At 38.9% G+C, this 19,078-nt stretch overlaps 1 pseudogene; it reads left to right on the top strand.

Annotated features, from left to right (window-relative positions):
* The first annotated feature begins 1,643 nt into the window (after nucleotides 1-1,643).
* Nucleotides 1,644-18,317, top strand: LOC127626234 (transmembrane protein 178A-like; annotated as a pseudogene).
* The last annotated feature ends 761 nt before the right edge of the window (nucleotides 18,318-19,078 follow it).

Raw genomic sequence — 19,078 nt, 5'->3', positions numbered from 1 at the left:
GGGAGGGTTACTTTTAAAAAGTATTCCACTACAGATTACATAATACATGTTGTAAAATGCCATTTGTAATGTATTCCGTTAGATTACTCAAGGTCAGTAATGTAATCTAAATACTTTTGGATTACTTCTTCAGCACTGGTAGATTTTTTTCACCTATTTTGACTATAAAAACTCTGCCAGTACAGTAAGACAAAATAAACATGTTAAAAATACATTCTCTGAACAACCCAAATATCTTATGCAGTGTTGTTTCTAAAACAAGATTAATCAAATTGATGTTGTTTTAAGGATTTTAGATATTTTTACAGGAAAACAATACAAACATTATTATCAAGAATATGATTTTTGCTCTAATATCAAAGGTCTTACTAGAAAAAATAAATTATGATTTAATGTGAATTTTCTTGATAATAAATATGATCGTGTCTGGTAACATGCGCATGGAAATGGCCAGAATTAGCATTTTAGCTTAGCGTAAAGTTGACAATTTACACAAGGTTTATTTCTATTTCTTCTGCTCCAAACTGACTTCAAACGTACTTCTCTGTCTGCTCGTATGAATGTCACACATCATAAGAAAGTGTTTCACCGCTGTTCAAATGCACTTTGGATCACATCATTTATATGGATAAATGTTTTCCATCTGAAAGAACTAAATATTAAATGAAACAAATGACAACAAAATGCAAAGTAATCTCTTCAGTTCCCTAAATACTTTTTGAATGTAACTGTATTCTAATTACCAATTATTAGTGGAATACAGTTACTTATATTTGGTATTTTAAATACGTAATCCCGTTACATGTATTCCGTCAGGGGCGGTCTGGCCATCGGTAGAACTGGGAATTTTCCCAAATGGCTGGCCACAAAACGGGGCCAAATGGCCTGCAATAATGGCCCGTTATGCAGAACGAGTGGTCAACAACTTTTGGGTCAGTTTCTATGTAAAATCACAGGCTGATTTCTCTTCCCAGTCTGCCAGGGTTGGATTGGTAATCTGGAATACCAGGCATTTTCCCGGTGGGCCAACACACTTTGGGGCCGATCAGGGGCGGACTGGCCATCGGGAGAACTGGAACTAAGCTAAAATGAGCCGCAGCTTTATGCAGAACAGGCCAATACATATACATATATATATATATATATATATGTAATTGGCCCTGGTCACCCCACTCTGTACAGGACTCGAACCGGCATCTCCGGCATAGGAGTTGGTAGATAGCAGTGCAGTGTGTTACAGCTAACTACCAGCTACTCCTGTTACAATCACCCCCCTAAACCTCACTCGCATCCGGGTCACGGCACCATTGTGATGCTCCTGTTCTACCTGCTCCGTACACGACTCGAACCAGCATCTCCGGTGTGGGAGGTGGGTGCTCTAACAAGGAGGCTAAAGGCTACAGCCTCTAGCGTCAGTCGCTAGTGCACCTCTTGAGGTCAGGAGAGTGAGGTTTACACACTGCACAGCTATCTACCAGTTGGCACCTGAAGCAACGCTGTAAACTCTAACATGAACGTTTGAACAACTTTACAGCTCAAATAATATACAAGATTAAACAGAAGAATTAATGTAAGTGTACATTTCTGCCTTTAAACCCTTTAAAAATTGGCCCCATTGACTTCCATTGTAAGTGCCTCACTATCAATTTTCCTCAGAGTCACAAATGCAGTCGATTGAGCTTGCTTTGAACCCTGGATATTCCTTTAAACACTGCCATTTTTTTATACCTTGTTCATATCTTGTTTTATGATAGTAAAACGTACTGAAAAGGTTTTTTTTTTATATAGCATTCATTCTGCAGTAAGTTCTTGAGTTAGATTTTTTCCCTTAGCATTAGATCTGATTTTCTGCTGCATTGATGTTTGGCTGGTCCAACTTTCGTCATCATCATCATCATCATCATCATCATCACAGTTGAGTCGCGCGCCTCGCCCGTCTCCTTGACACACCCTTTGCTATTGTTGGCACAGTACGCGAGCGCGTGACAGCCTTGGCGTTCCCACACGCGCGTTCAGCAGCACGGTAAAAACCATTCTCACCGCGGATGAGAGTAAAAGGGAAAGAAGAACGGAAGATGCACAAACGCTGAATAGAGTGCAGGTAAACACGCTCGCGCGCACGCCCACATACACTCCGCGCATCCAGACCGCTGTGAATAAATGACAGATCGCTGTTGCAAAACAAGCGAGGAAGCCGAGGAGAGTATGCTGCATGTGAGAAACGCCTGCTGTTGAGTTGCGCGGATGTTGCAAACATGGAGATACGGGCTCTCGTAACGGCGATCAGCTTGTCCATGAGCCTGCTCGCGCTCATGCTGCTGGTCACTGCGATCTTTACCGACCACTGGTACGAAACCGACACCAGGAGACACAAGGAGAACTGCGACCGGTACGGCTCCGAGTCCAACGACCAGAAGAACAGGGAGATGCCCATCTATCACCTGCCTCTGGTGGACGGGGGCAATTCCAAGCGCAACCTGGCTCTCATGAAGCCCATCCATGTAGGGAGTCGCGAGGAGGAACTGCTGGAGAACTGGAGGGCCATTTTGGGCATGGGCATTCTGGAGACGGAGTGCGGGCGCCCGCTCTTCTCCACCTTCTCTGGACTTTGGAGGAAATGCTACTTCCAGGGCATGGACAGTGATATTGACAAACTCATTTCGAAGGGTAAGATCCGAGGCAGGAGAGTTCATTTCAACGCCAAAAATAGCCAAATGTGTGTTTAGTTTCGGCTGTTTGGAGTGTAAGTGGGCAGGCTTTGGGTTTGTGGGTGATGCTGATAATTATGATGGTGTGCATGGTGTAGTGCGTCAAAAAAATCAAAAACATGTGAGTGTGGATGAATAGCCTATGTATTTATCTTATGCCGACTCGTTTCCTGGAAGAAATATCGATTTAATCCTGTACTGACACTTATCTGAAGGTTAATGGACTTTTTGCTGACACATTTAGTGCCTGCCATTTTTTCCCCATCCTTGACCTGTTTATTTGACTGCAGAAGCACTTTCTGCAAATCAATTTCATGCATGACTGACATCAACAGAAATATATAAATATAAAGATATAACTCGCAGTAGTGCAATCTAATTTGAAACCAAAGCCAAACTGTTTCCCAAAAGTTTTCAAAGGAAGAGACGACAGTTTCAAAGCCAATTTTAGGCACAGGAAATGAGTGATGATTCCCAGTCAATACAGATTACACAGATGTGATCTTGTCAGGATTAAAAGCGGAAGCCGTGTGCCACCTTGCATTTAAATCAAGTCCAAAGTCACACAGATCACTTGACCTTCAGCACCCTGGCTTTGATTTCTGACACAGTCTATTACTGTGAGTCCCCCAAATCAACCCATCAAAGAACAGAGGCACTCCAAGAGCTTCTCATCAGATGACAGTGGAATCAGATCAGTGATTGAGTCCGCTGTGGCAACCCAAAGATCACAATTTCCTTTATTGCACTTCATTGTTTGTGACTCTGTGATTGGTAGTGATATGCTTATATGTATTCACCAGACAAACTATCCTAAGGCTATAATTAATATATAATATATATTATAATATTTGTATAAAAAAGGACATTGCTTTACTGTGTCTCACCAGATATTTACCCAGCAACTTTGGGAGGCTTTATTATAATAAACTAGAACAAAGATATGCAAACGTTTAAAGGGTGTTGAACTGTCCCGTAAATATCAGGAAATGTAAAAAAAATGTGATTTCCAGCTCATGAAAAGTCATAGTAGTTAAAGGGACAGTTCACCCAAAAAATGTATATTCTCTCATCATTTACTCACCCTCCTGGCATCCCAGGTGCCATCCCAGGTCCATACAATGCAAGTGAATGGTGACCAGAACTTTGAAGCTCCAAATGCATATAAAGGCAGCATTAAAGTAATCCATACGACTCCAGTGATTAAATCAATGTCTTTATAAGTGATATGATAGGTGTGGGTTATAAACTGGTCAATATTTAAGTGCTTTTTTACTATTAATCTCCACTTTCACATTCACATTCTTCTTTTGTTTTTGGTGATTCACATTCGGTGTGAATATCACCACCTACTGGCAGGGAGGAGAATTTTTTGTATAAAAAGACTTCACTCTTTAAGCTCGAACGGGCCCACCAGCAGTCAAATTATTAATAACTACAGTCTTGACCAACACAAAATAGGTATCGTTTGAAAGCTTAGAAGCTCTACTTTACAATGCATGTAGACATCATGACCAAAACTGAACAAGTGCTTTGAAATTTGCAGACAAATCAGAAGTGTTCATTTTTGAAATGTATAATAATATTTGCACTGTACGTATTATTGTAATCAGTAAAAACATCACACTGATCAAATAGTCATGTGTCATATATTGTTGGAAAGCTTGTTTTACTCACAGACAAAAATATAGCGAGTAATAGTTAAGTATAAGTCTTTGACAATTATGTTGGTGTTGTTTATATGCCGCTTTTTCGCTTATAACTTCATGAAAAATTAACATAACATAAACTATCACATAATATTACTTAAAGCAGGTGATTATCTTTTAAACGAGGTACGCACACATGATAATCAGATGCATAGATCATTAGATAATGCACATGAAGCACAATGTTACATATGGCCACCAGGAGATGGTGCCAAATACACGACACAGACTCAATGATGACTCAAATGACACAGAATGAAACTCATTCTGTGAAATCTCATTACTAAAGTCATGACTCCATGCTATGCAAACCTTTAGACGTTGTTTTTGCATGTGTAATTAGTTTTTTAATGTACAATTATTATGTTATATTTGTTTGGAGAGGCTTTTTGACACATGGAGACATTTTAGGACACTATGATCAACAATATTTGCAATGCTATAACTTTTGATTGCTTTGACAGTTAACATGATTTGAAACAAAACAAAAGCAGTTTTTCTGAGCCACCTTATTTACACCCAGAAATATATCATGTAAAATCGTAAAAATAAGAAAAAAGTGCATTTACGGCTCAATTTGTTTAAAGTTTTTTTTAGGCTAAGTCTGAGAATGTATCATAATCTATACCATACTTTTTTTTTTCTTCATTACAATGATACCAAACACTTGATCCTCTTTGTTTTTTTTTTATAGTTACAAGCCTTTAATTTGTGTAGGCCATTGAAACATGAAATCTTTAAAATCACCTACAGATTTTAAAGGTTTAAATATTGCTCTGTTTCTCACACACATGTATCATATTGCATCAGAAGTCATGGATTAAAACACTAGAGTTGTATGGATTACTTTTATGCGCTCTTTATGTGCTTTTTTGAGCTTCAAAGTTCTGGCCACCATCCACTTGCATTGTAAGGACCTACAGAGCTGAAACATTCTTCTAAAAATCTTCATTTGAAGGTAATTGGTCTTCTGTGTTAAGTTACATAACGGAGTAACTCTGCAAACCTTGTAATCCCGGTAAAGGGTGATTTTAAACAAGTTTACAGCAAATAATACACAAGTTTTAACAGAAGATTGCATGTAAGTGCTTTAATACAATTATAAGCTTCACATTTGTGAAGTTTTAGTGTTCAGTGAAGAATATGTCTGTAATATCAGTGTTGAATCCAGAGGAAGTACACGGATAGCTGTTGGTCTCGGCTTCTCGCTGGCTTGGCTCAGAATTAAATGCAGTCATTTCAGAGGACGCACTGAAATATGTTTTACATATTAGTTTCACCAACACATCTTAGTGCAGATTGTTTCTTGGGAACTGATAGCCAGACTAAATTCATTTCTCAAAGTGGCACCCAGCTGATCCCATCAACACTTTATAGACCTGGTCAACGTGAGCAACTCACTAATGTGAGACCCGACTATTTGTCTTCGGCGTGCTGCATGATCACTGCAGTCTCAACACAGCGCTCACAACGCCATCCAATTCTGTGTGGTGTGTTGTGAACCCAGGCGGAAATAAAGACAGAAGGTCACTCTGTCGGGGAGACGGGCGTTTCAGCATTGGTTGGCTCTGGACATGTTCTTGGAGTGTCCAGTGACAGACAAACAAAACAAACAGAGAAACGGAGATTAGTTCAAATGATAATAACAGCAACAATATCAACTGCAGAAGCAAAAAGGAGATATGACAAATCAATGGTGTGTTTTCATGCTAATCAATTGTAAATATAGATGTTCTAACCATATGCTTTGCTGGTATGAACCTTTGCTCCTATTGACTATCATAATACACATTATACATATTCACATAATTAAAATGCATTACATTCCTGTAGCGGAAGAGTTCATCATTGATAAGACGATACAAAAAGCGGCTTTTGAATACAATGTATTGTTTACTACCATATTATTGATCATAAGTCAATCATTGGCACACAGTTCACAGTAATCCATTACACAAGTGAATTTATCAATCAGTTGGAGATTTATTATGAGGGCTTGTTTAAGGACCGTCAATGTACACCTGCGTCAGACATGCTTGTGTAGCGTCTCGGGTGTGTTGCGTCATAAGCATAAAATGTTTAGGTCACTGTGTCAAGTTAAATATAGTTTAATACTCAATCTTTAATCACATCTTGAGATCCCTTAGATCGCATTTGCACTCCATCAAGTGTTTTGAACGCAAGAACGTAACTCATGTTTGTGTTGTTCACTGTATAAACTGCACGTTGCTCATACAGCTGAAGTTTCACTTACTGCCCTCTGGAGGTGGCAGGTGGTACTACAAGCTTGCATTTCTCAGGAATCTTCCTTATTATGGTCCATGAATTAACGCGTTAAATTGACAGCCCTAATATATATATATATATTTTTTTAGATATTTAAAGATAATTATGTATAATTATTTCATCATTATATATTGAATTATTGTTATATGAGGGGCTTTCTCAGCAAATATTTTTCTATGCGATTAAATGCAATTAATCACGATGAATTAATCGGGACACCATGTAATTAATTATATTAAACATTTTAATCAATTGACAGCCCTAGTTTTTACATTTATGAACCTATTAATGACTTACAATTATTCATAATTGACCCGCGAATGCAAAAAAAAGTATGCAGATTCTGAAGGTGGTAATTGCATGTCGACCGGCCCACTGGGAAATGTCCCGGTTCTCCCGATAGCCAGTCCGCCCCTGGCTACAAGTACTGTCAATTGAGCTTACCTTGTATTGAACCCAAAATATTCATTTCAAAGGGAGGATTGGTTGATCAGTGAATTAGACTGAAATTTCAGATGTTTTCAGAAGACATGTAGTCATATGGACATCCTTTATGATGCTTTTATGGTTTGTTTTTGTTTGTTTTTTGTCCTTTTGAGCTTTAAAGCTGAGGGTACAAACAAACTTTCATCGTATGGCAAGAGCTGCTTAAATATTCTTAAAAATGTGTACCTATGTGTTCCATGCAATGTAAAAACACGTATTGGTTTGGAACAATATTACGGTGAGTAACACAAATGCATGACTGGTAAGATCTTTGCAGAGCTACTTTTGATGGGCAGAGTCTTTCCTTTGGTCAGGCATGTTAAATGAGTCTGTGATCTCTGTGCAGGTATTGCAGAACGATGCACATCTGTCAAGTACCATTTCTCCCAACCCATAAGACTCAGGAACATCCCTCTCAACCTGACAAGGACCATACAGCAGGACGAGTGGCACCTCTTACGTAAGTCTCCCAAAGCTTCCATCTTGAACAGATCCTGATATGCCTTGAATAATGTATGCAAGTGGGAGTTTGTGCTTTGCATAGTGAAAACTGTGCAATGCAATACCACATAAAAAATAACACATCAGAAATTTGTTTTTATTTGATTATTTTAATATTATTCATGACCATCATAACAAATATGACACAACTGTAGCTGGAGGGACAACTGAGACACGTCAGTGCTGGAAGTATAATGGGCATCTGGATTTAATAGATTTATGCCACGTCCATACTTAGTCATTTTTTGGTTGAAAATGCATTAATTTCGACTCTCATCCACACAGGAACAGCGTTTTTCTCCACCGAATAGGGGGGCTTTCAAAAATGCGAAAATCTGGTTTCATTTGAAAACTCAATTTGTAGTTTCCCAATGTCATCGTTTTCTATTGTATGTGATTTTGGAGGGCATTGAGGGAATGCCCCATTTTTCGTTGGAGGAAAACAGCGTTCGATGTAAATGAGAGCCGTAAGCTTTGCAAAATGAATGCATTTTTCAAACGTCAATGTATTAGGCCACATCAAAGTCTATCTAGCAAGTCAGTCCACTGTCGCCCATGTTTGGAACGCTCTCGGGATGCGATTTCAAGTCATGACAGTGCAGCTCCTGTCTACTTGAATGGGGAAGGACCGAAATCCCCAAAAAAGGTTGGTCAGGATTACAATCATAGAACATAATTGTAAATTATGAAAACACTGGAATCATAAATTGTGCTTCTTTACCTCATTGATTACGCAACAAAAATTAAATAATTCCTGGCTTGTAAAGCTTATACAGATTCACGTTCTTGAGTTGATTGACAGGCAATGTCTGTATCTAAAAGGTGATTGGCTCTTTTACCTGTAAGGTGGGACTTCCATTCTACTTCCGCTGACTGTTGGCTGCTGTTGGGCGTTCCAGTTTCTCCCATTCATTTTAATAGAAGTGGCCCATCATGGTTTTCAAAAATATTCCATTACGCAGTTTTCGGTAGAGGAAATGAGCGACGTAAACATAGAGAAATTAATGAATTTTCAAACGTTAATGTCCACATTCACATGAATCTGTTTTCTTTTGAAAACTCTGTTTTCAGTTTCCTAAAGTTTTCCAAAGTATGTGGTAATGCAGGGCATTTTCGAAACTGCCGTTCTAGTGGACGAGAAGCGTAAAACGTGGCAAAAACATGTTTTCAAACGTAAACATATTAGTAGACTAAATAAAACATAGACTAAATAAAACGAGTTGATAATCATATTTTTGAAAAATAAATATATAATGCAAACACATTATTTTATTACTATCCCATTGATGCATGAGATCCACTACAGTGGAAAGATCCTACCCATTTTCCAACTTGTTTACTCTGATGAGCCAAAATATTATGACCACTCACAGGTGAAATTAATAAAATTGATCATCTCCTAACAAGGCCACGTGTCTAGGTCGGGGTAGATTAGATGCTAAGCGAACAATCAGTTCTCGTAGTCAGTGTGTTGACTGTAGGAGAAATGGGCAGAAGTAAAGACCTGAGCGACTTTGAAAGGACCAAATTGTTATGACCAGACAACTGGGTCAGAGTATCTCTTAAATGGCAAGACTTGTGGGGTGCTCCCGGTCAGCTGTTGTGAGTACCTACTGACAGTGGTCCGAGGAGGAACAAACCGCAAACCGGCGACAGGGTGTTGAGCGCCCAAGGCTCATTGATGCATGAGGGCAATGAAGGCTATCCCGTCTGGTCCGAACTGACCGAAGGTCTACTGTGGCAAAAATCACAGAAAATTAAAATTATGGTTACAGACCAGTCAGAGTGCCCATGATGATTCCTGTTCACCGCCGAAAGTGCTTACGATGGGCATGTGAGTGTCGGAACTGGACCTTGGTGCAGTGGAAGAAAGTCGCCTGGTCCAATGAGTCCCGTTTAATCCCAGGATGCACTGTGGGAAGAAGACAAGGTGGTGGAGGGAGAGTGATGCTCTGGGCAATGTTCTGCTGGGAAACCCTTGGTCTATTCATGTGGACATCAATTTGACATGTGCCACCTACCTAAACATTGTTGGAGTCCAGGTACACCCCTCCATTGCAACGGTAGTCCCTGATGGCAGTGGCCTCTTTCAGCAGGATAATGCGCTCTCCCACACTGCACACATTGTTCAGGAATGGTTTGAGGAACATGATGAAGAGTTCAAGGTGTTACCCTAGCCTCCAAATTCCCCAGATCTCAATCCGATTGAGCATCGGTGGGATGTGCTGGACCAACAAGTCCGATCCACGGCGGCTCCACCTCGCAACTTACAGGACTTGAAGGAACCTCCTACTAATGTCTTGGTGCAAGATACCACAGGACACCTTGAGGGGTCTTGCAGAGTCCATGCCTTAGCATGTCAGCGCTGTTTTGGCAGCACGCAGAGGACCAACAGCATATTAGGAAGGTGGTCATAATGTTTTGGCTCATCGGTGTATATGTCATTGTATATTATTTACTGTATGATACACAAATAAAAATGTCTAAGGAGTGATGCACCAAGCACCTCACAAATATCTATGTCTTTTTTTATTGCAGTGTACAGATGTGTAACTCTCTCAAAATGATATCCTTGTTCTGAAAAGCAATGAAACATTATGATTTATTTTCTTTGTGATTTTATTACACATGCAACAAAGGGCAATTATTACACCCCATAACGTATGCTTTCAATTTTCATTACCAAACCGATGCATTTTTTATTCCCATACATATTACAACCCCACAGCTGATCAAGAGTCACACACTTATTATCATCTATTATCATAGATGGACAGTCAACCATTTGGCTATTGCGTTATTGCTTATTCCACAAAGAATACACAACTCATGTGCTTTATGCTAATACCGTTATTACTTGTCCTGTCATGAATATGTAATCATAACCTTTTCTTGATTTGATTATGTGCCCTACAGTACTGTTTTGTGTACAGACTTGGTCAAATGTCATTTTTTGCATCGGAAGGAATCTTATTAACTTTCATGCAACTTAAGTTTTGAGAGAGCCTGCAAGCCTTAATTGTTGTCTTGATTAAAATGCTACTACTTATGTTTTTATCCATCCATGCATACATCCCCAATCAAATTTTATGTTGTAAACGACTACAAATTAAAATGACTCACAAGCTGTTTTATGGTTATAAATCTGATTATATATATTTGATCTGGTTTACAACAGCCCCTTACCAACACAGCTCAGTGAAAGTCCCTTAACATAAGGTGTTATCTATAGTTGTGTGAGTTGTGGGCTAAGTGGGCGTGCTTTTCTCCTGTGCTCAGATCTGCGACGCATCACAGCGGGTTTCTTGGGCATGGCTGCTGCTGTAATGCTGTGTGGAAGTATTGTGGCCGCCGTGGGATTTTTCTGGGAGGAGAGCCTCACCCAGCATGTGTCTGGACTCCTGTTCCTTATGGCAGGTACGCTATTCTGCTTAAAGAGAATGACAAAAAACCCATCATTTATTCATATGTTGTTCCAAACCCTGGAATACAAAAAGAAGACGTTAGGCAGAATGCAAGCTTCAGTCACCATTCACTTTCATTGTTTGGAAAAAAAGATGCAATGTAAATGAATGGTGACTGAGGCTAACATTCTGCCTATATCTCCGCTTGTGTTGCAAGGAAGAAAGAAAGTCATACCGGTTTTGAACTACATGACAGTGAGTTGCCTAAATGATGCCAGAATGTTAGTTTTTGGGTGAACTGTTCTGTTAAATCTATGTCTTCTTTTCTCTTGATTATTTTACTCTTTCCACCCAGTTGCATGCTTTCTCATTGGACCTTTACAAGTTGCTGTCTACGCTTTTCATTCTCCCACCACTTGTCTATTTATTGCTTTCTCTTGTTAATTAGTGGTGCTTGGTAATGCCAGCATCACTGTTACTATTGTTCATTCGGTAATTAGCAGGGAAGTGAATCTTTTCTGGTTTTGATGCCTTTTAACGGTTCCATTAACAATTCTTTTTGTACATTTAAGGAAGAAATATTTGGAAATATGAAATGTAATTACTTTTGGATATACTGCCCTCAGCAGCCTGTTGCCAAATGATGAGATGATGCCATATTTTGACTAGGGATGCACAGATGTATCGGCTGCCGATCTTTATCGGACAATTATTGACCAAATTAAAACATTGCATATTGGTAATAAGCATGAAAAAGCAGATATGAAAAACTGAAGGTTGATTTATCACTAATTAGTTATTAGCCACAATATTTTGAAGGGTTGGCACTCCTAAGAACATGTAATATTTCATTTTTATTATTTCTCATTTTGTTAATGTGGAAAAAGTGCTTTAAATGGACGTGACAGTTGTGGAAACCGCACTGACCTTTAAGCTACATGATGAGAGAAACCATCCAAAACACTTTGAAACCAGCAGACTTTGACTTCTGAGACATCGGTGTGATATCCATTAACGCTGCATGGTTGGTTGAATTAAGATTGAAATGACAAAATGACCGATTACTAAACCTTAAAAGGCTGCGTTCCTGCATTAAGCGTTTCAGACAGCACTGTGTGAGCAAGCGGCGCCCTCTAGCGGTCTGGAAATCCACTAGTTTACAGTTTTAAAGTTGATTCGCATTGTCTGAGGCAGAAAATGTCATATAAAAATAATTAAGGGTCTTCCATTGAACTCATTTTAGCCATGTCTCTGGTTTCACTTCTTAAATGTGTTGTATATTTGCAGGTATTTATTATTTTTCGCTGGCTAGCTGCATATTCATTTGTTATGCACTATAATAATAACAGGCAGTTGCACTTATACCGTCATTGACACAAATCACACAAGTTTTCTTGTGAGTGTGAGAGAGTTCACTGCAAAATAACACACACACACACACACACACACACACACACACACACACACACACACACACACACACACACACACACACACACACACACACACACACACACACACACACACACACACACACACAAACACGGCGAATGGCATCACGTTTTTGAGTAAAGCTGCATTCAATTAAATAATTTTGGTCCACAGTAACCAGGAAAAAGTCAGCCTGATCTCATGAACATTACTTGAGATGTTCACAAACAGACGTGCTTCATTACACATTTATTTGCAGTTTCATAGTAAAATGTCCAGCGGGGGGCACCAAAAGCGAGTTAAATGTGTCGTATGCCAAAGTTTGTCATATTGGAATAAATGTGTAAACGTAGGTGGGTCTGTAATACAAGCATTAAAATGTGTCATTTTTTCAAATGATGATTTAGAGTAAAAGTGTTTTGATATAATCACATAGCAGTGTGTGAGTAACAGAGGGAAAAAGATATGTTTGTACAGTCAAGTGTTTATTATATATATATATATATATAGTGAGGAAAAAAAGTATTTGAACACCCTGCTATTTTGCAAGTTCTCCCACTTAGAAATCATGGAGGGGTCTGAAATTGTCATCAGTAGGTGCATGTCCACTGTGAGAGGTATAATCTAAAAAAAAATCCAGAAATCACAATGTATGATTCTTTAACTATTTATTTGTATGATACAGCTGCAAATAAGTATTTGAACACCTGTCTATCAGCTAGAATTCTGACCCTCAAAGACCTGTTAGTCTGCCTTTAAAATGTCCACCTCCACTCCATTTATTATCCTAAATTAGATGCACCTGTTTGAGGTCGTTAGCTGCATAAAGACACCTGTCCACCCCATACAATCAGTAAGAATCCAACTACTAACATGGCCAAGACCAAAGAGCTGTCCAAAGACACTAGAGACAAAATTGTACACCTCCACAAGGCTGGAAAGGGCTACTGGGAAATTGCCAAGCAGCTTGGTGAAAAAAGGTCCACTGTTGGAGCAATCATTAGAAAATGGAAGAAGCTAAACATGACTGTCAATCTCCCTCGGACTGGGGCTCCATGCAAGATCTCACCTCGTGGGGTCTCAATGATCCTAAGAAAGGTGAAAAATCAGCCCAGAACTACACGGGAGGAGCTGGTCAATGACCTGAAAAGAGCTGGGACCACCGTTTCCAAGGTTACTGTTGGTAATACACTAAGACGTCATGGTTTGAAATCATGCATGGCACGGAAGGTTCCCCTGCTTAAACCAGCACATGTCAAGGCCCGTCTTAAGTTTGCCAATGACCATTTGGATGATCCAGAGGAGTCATGGGAGAAAGTCATGTGGTCAGATGAGACCTTTTGGTCATAATTCCACTAACCGTGTTTGGAGGAAGAAGAATGATGAGTACCATCCCAAGAACACCATCCCTACTGTGAAGCATGGGGGTGGAAGCATCATGCTTTGGGGGTGTTTTTCTGCACATGGGACAGGGCGACTGCACTGTATTAAGGAGAGGATGACCGGGGCCATGTATTGCGAGATTTTGGGGAACAACCTCCTTCCCTCAGTTAGAGCATTGAAGATGGGTCGAGGCTGGGTCTTCCAACATGACAATGACCCGAAGCACACAGCCAGGATAACCAAGGAGTGGCTCTGTAAGAAGCATATCAAGGTTCTGGCGTGGCCTAGCCAGTCTCCAGACCTAAACCCAATAGAGAATCTTTGGAGGGAGCTCAAACTCCGTGTTTCTCAGCGACAGCCCAGAAACCTTACTGATCTAGAGAAGATCTGTGTGGAGGAGTGGGCCAAAATCCCTCCTGCAGTGTGTGTGCAAACCTGGTGAAAAACTACAGGAAACATTTGACCTCTGTAATTGCAAACAAAGGCTACTGTACCAAATATTAACATTGATTTTCTCAGGTGTTCAAATACTTATTTGCAGCTGTATCATACAAATAAATAGTTAAAAAATCATACATTGTGATTTCTGGATTTTTTTTTTAGATTATGTCTCTCACAGTGGACATGCACCTACGATGACAATTTCAGACCCCTCCATGATTTCTAAGTGGGAGAACTTGCAAAATAGCAGGGTGTTCAAATACTTATTTTCCTCACTGTATATATATATTATTTTTGATGCATAACACGTCCCATCCTGGTTGTGCTACAGACTGATACTTCAAAGCTTGTGGCTTGTTGAGAAGTTTGATTGGCCGTATCTAAAGACTAAATATCATAGAGACATGTGGGAGCTTTTTTTGACTTGGGCAAGTTGCCTTGAAAATATAGTCTGTTGTTCCTCGTCTTTTGTCCTATTTTGTCTCTCTCTGCTATTTTTCCTTTCTCTCTCACACTCATTTTAAAGCATGCGATGTCAAGGGTTCATATGCTCATTTCAGGACTGTCTTGTTTTCAGATCTGTGATCTCAAAAGCTTCTTCTTTTTCACAGGAATCTTTTGCACAATCTCACTGTGCACCTACGCAGCGTAGCGTCTCCTACGACCTCTCCAGGAACCCTCCGTTTATCTATGGTTTGCCTAGTGACGTGGACCACGGTTACGGATGGTCCATCTTCTGTGCATGGGTCAGTCTGGGCCTAACAGTGGCATCCGGTTGTGTTTGCACAACTTGCCCCTTCCTGAGCTGCACAAAGGCCCTTCGCTCCAAAACAGCAAGGGAGTCATCTGTATGAGCGCCCCCCAGTGGCCCGGGGGACACGTTAATCAGCACTTGGCGCTTTAGTAAATGGATTGAAGTGGACACTTTTTTTTGAGGACTGTTTCAGTGAGACATGGGACTTCATGCCTTGGAGCAATGTTGAATGTCTTGTAGATTTCGGATTCCTTTGTAGAGGTTTTCTGGAATACGTAAATGTTATACAGAATGAAAGACAAGGCAGTTGTATCACTGGGTGTTTTCTACACAGAAACATCACTTGCTTACAAATCGCACTCATAAACATACAAACACACGTGCACTACACACAAATATACAGTTTGATTTGAAATGGATATGTGTATGTTTGTGGGTTGTTGCCTATGTTGTGATGCAATCATTCAATCATTCATTTCTTCACACACGGGATCTGAGGCACAAAAAATTAGTATGCAAAACATCTGAAATCAAACGTTCTGCTTCCATTATTTGTCAGTATTATTATTAGTAGTACTATTATTTTAACCCTGTATGGTACGCATTAAGTTCTAATGATGGATCATTTTTTACCATTAATAAAATAGTTCTAATAATATAGATATATATATATATAGCATCTATACACTACCGTTCAAAAGTTTGGGGTCACTTGCCTGAAATGATTCTCATGATCTTAAAAATGTTTGATTTGAAGGCATATGCTTAAATGTTTGAAATTAGTTTTTTAGACAAAAATATAATTGTGCCACCATATTAATTGATTTAATTACAAAAATAATGTTGTATTTATTCCATAGTTGTGATGACTTTACTATTATTCTAAAATGTGAAATAAATAAATAAAATAAAGAATGAGTAAGTGACCCTAAACTTTTGAACAGTGCTTTATATATATTAAATGAAAAATTATAATAAATAATAATAATTCTGCCAAACAACTGAGGAAAGTTCCCATATGCCAATTCTGTACGACAATGGAAAATGGTCTTAAAAATGATACATTTCTCATATTTTCTTTAATTAATTGATGAATTCACACGCTTATTATTATCATGCATTCTTCAATATTGTCGATTACTGTCACTAAAGCCTCACTGTTTACAGTATATCATGATTGTGTTATTTATGAATAAATGCAATTATATTGTGATAAACATTTCTCAATAAATTAATAATTGCAATAATATAATCGATGCCACAATCTATTAAAATTCCCAATGAAAAATTAGTGAAATTCCATTGTAGTACAGAGTTGCCAGATGGTAGATTGTAGCACAACTCACATTATAAAAGCTATGTTAGATAAAGTTGATCAGTTAACAATAACATTGAGGAACGCTCTGACAGATGAAACATAAATCCAATAAATACACAAGTACATGTCTTGTCAATGTTGTTTATGCGGTTAGGGTATTTTTGACAAGAATTGCTAACCAATGTAGCCTTTAACATCGTATAGAAAGCTACAAATACTATATTTTCTGCCTCATTCTATGAACCGAATGCACATACGATTAGAAAAGGATGTTGTTGTGTACACTCAGTGGGGTTTTGAAGTAAGTTTGGACCAGCAGAAATAGTTCATCATGTGTAAATTGTCATGCGAACATTTAGTTTTATGCTAAGCTAAAATGCTATTTCTTGCCTTTACATGCATCTGTTACCAGGTGTAAACATACCTTTGAAATTAAGGCAAAGTTGAACTGCAAAAGTTTTGTTCTTAATGAGAATTGAAAGTAAAAAATCAAACAGTGCTGACGAAGTAATCCAAAGTATTTATACTGCGCTACTGATTTTGAGTAATCTAACGGTATGTAATATGTTACAAATTACATTTTCCAGCATTAATTCTGTAATCTGTAGCAGATTACTTTTTAAAAGTAACCCCTCTCAACCTTGATTATTGGTCATTTTAAAGACTGTTCTTTTATTTCCAACAATGCATTATGTTGTAGCCCTTTCTGAAAGGTGAAATAGTAAAACTAGGCTACGGCGTACCATACAGGGTTAAGTGGAGGTCCGCAGTTCAACCTTATGAGCTGTAACCACTTCAAGGTATATTCTGGGTTTAATACAAGTTAATCTCAAACAGCATTTGTAATATAATGTTGATTATGACAAAAATTTATTTCGACTCATCCCTCGTTTTCTTTAAAAAAAGCAAATATCTGGGCTACAGTGAGACAACGGTCAAGTCAACGGGGCCAATCCGTAAACTTTGAAAAGAAAAACCATAAGACGTAAACATAAATGCATGATTTTAGTCTAACAAAATCGCTTAGGCAACTGTTCTTGTCCGTGTGTCGTTATTTCCAATTTTACAACTTCGTTGCCATGATGACGTATTGCCATAAACCCTAAAACGACTGTAAAAATAATTATTTAAGAATAAATGCAAGTGCTTTTATAAATGTATAAGTGTCACTTTTCTGCCTTTAAACCCTCATAAAATTGGCCCCATTGACTTCTATTGTAAGTGCCTCCCTGTAACCTCGATTTTTGATGATTGTGGGTTTATCAATATTCACTTTATTCAGTCAACATTTGGTTCTTGAATATTTTCCATCCTTGGCCTTAGGTATTGGTTCTCATATCGAGCATCTTCCATGTGCAAAAGGATCGGCCCAAGCGCTGATGTTTCGACTTAAAACATCAAAAGGCTAAAGAATTAAATTAGGGATGAACAGAACGCTCCATATCAACTATGTCAAAATGTATAAAAGCATAATTGCATATACTGTAGATCACCTTTAAGTAACAGCTGGTGGCCAGTATTCAAAAAGATAGAAAAATTAAAGAGACACGTAGACGTGGATATGCAATCCCCTGATTGGATGACATGGCTCTGAAGATCCAAAACATGGGATGTCACTAAAATGGCTACATGTTCAGAGTGGATGCTCTCGAATCTACCAGCCTCACTCCTCCTTGTGGAGAATATTCCACGGGCCTCCTCGTCCTTCTGCTATCCCTTCTGAAGAACCTGAGCTGATATTAAAATGGCTAGAGGACTGTATTAACTACTGGATATCGTTTTCCAAACTGAGCCAAAACAGTAACATACTGTATCCCTGAAACTGATTGCCTGAAAACCTCTCTTGTGTTCCTGAAAGTGTATCATAAATACAACATTATAATGATGAAATAAAGGTCTATGATGAAATAAAACTCTGTTTCGTATGAGTTTTGACCAAGTGTGCCGCACAAGCCCTCAAAAGTGAAGCCAAAACGTCTCGATCGCCCCCCGGTGACTGGTCCTAGTATAGGTCATAAACCCCGCCTCCCCATGTTATTCAACAGGACGTGAGACCAACTAAACAATTAAATTACACTTCACATATCTTTTTTCCAAAGATAGTTTCTGTCATTTACTGTCGTTTCTATCACGTTGATGTCATTTCAAGTGTTTGTTTTCAAAATAAGTTTGTTTTTAGTTTTAGTATTTGATGCTATAAAAACGCTGCTGTGACATCATGATTGACAGCTGTGATTGACAGGTTCTCTGAGCGAAGTAGTCACTGAAGCACCAACTGACTTTTTTTGGGATCTTGGGAGGACTGAGGAGATTGGAGCTTTAAATTTAATATCTACATTTCTATAATTAATTATTTCACACCGTCATAAGTCAAAAGTCAAAAGTCAAAAGTGCAGGGGCATGTGCTTGCGATTGATTCAGCGAGAGTGAGGGCGGGGCCTTGATTTCGCTGCTTTACTTCCTGCTCACTACTGCGCAGGTCTGGTCCCGAAATCGCAACTGCGCAGACTCAAGTCCCAAGATGTCAGCGCCATATCGGGACACTGGCGGCTTCAGATCTCACCAATGGAAAAGAGCGAAGGGGCGTCATCCATCTTTTTTTACAGTCTATGGTTTTGACACAGGGATGGCACTATTTGGGTTTGCTTTGTGTGGTA

Source organism: Xyrauchen texanus, chromosome 32, assembly GCF_025860055.1.
Source record: "Xyrauchen texanus isolate HMW12.3.18 chromosome 32, RBS_HiC_50CHRs, whole genome shotgun sequence".
NCBI classification, from domain to species: Eukaryota; Metazoa; Chordata; class Actinopteri; order Cypriniformes; family Catostomidae; genus Xyrauchen; species Xyrauchen texanus.
This window is presented reverse-complemented; position numbering and strand designations above follow the sequence as displayed.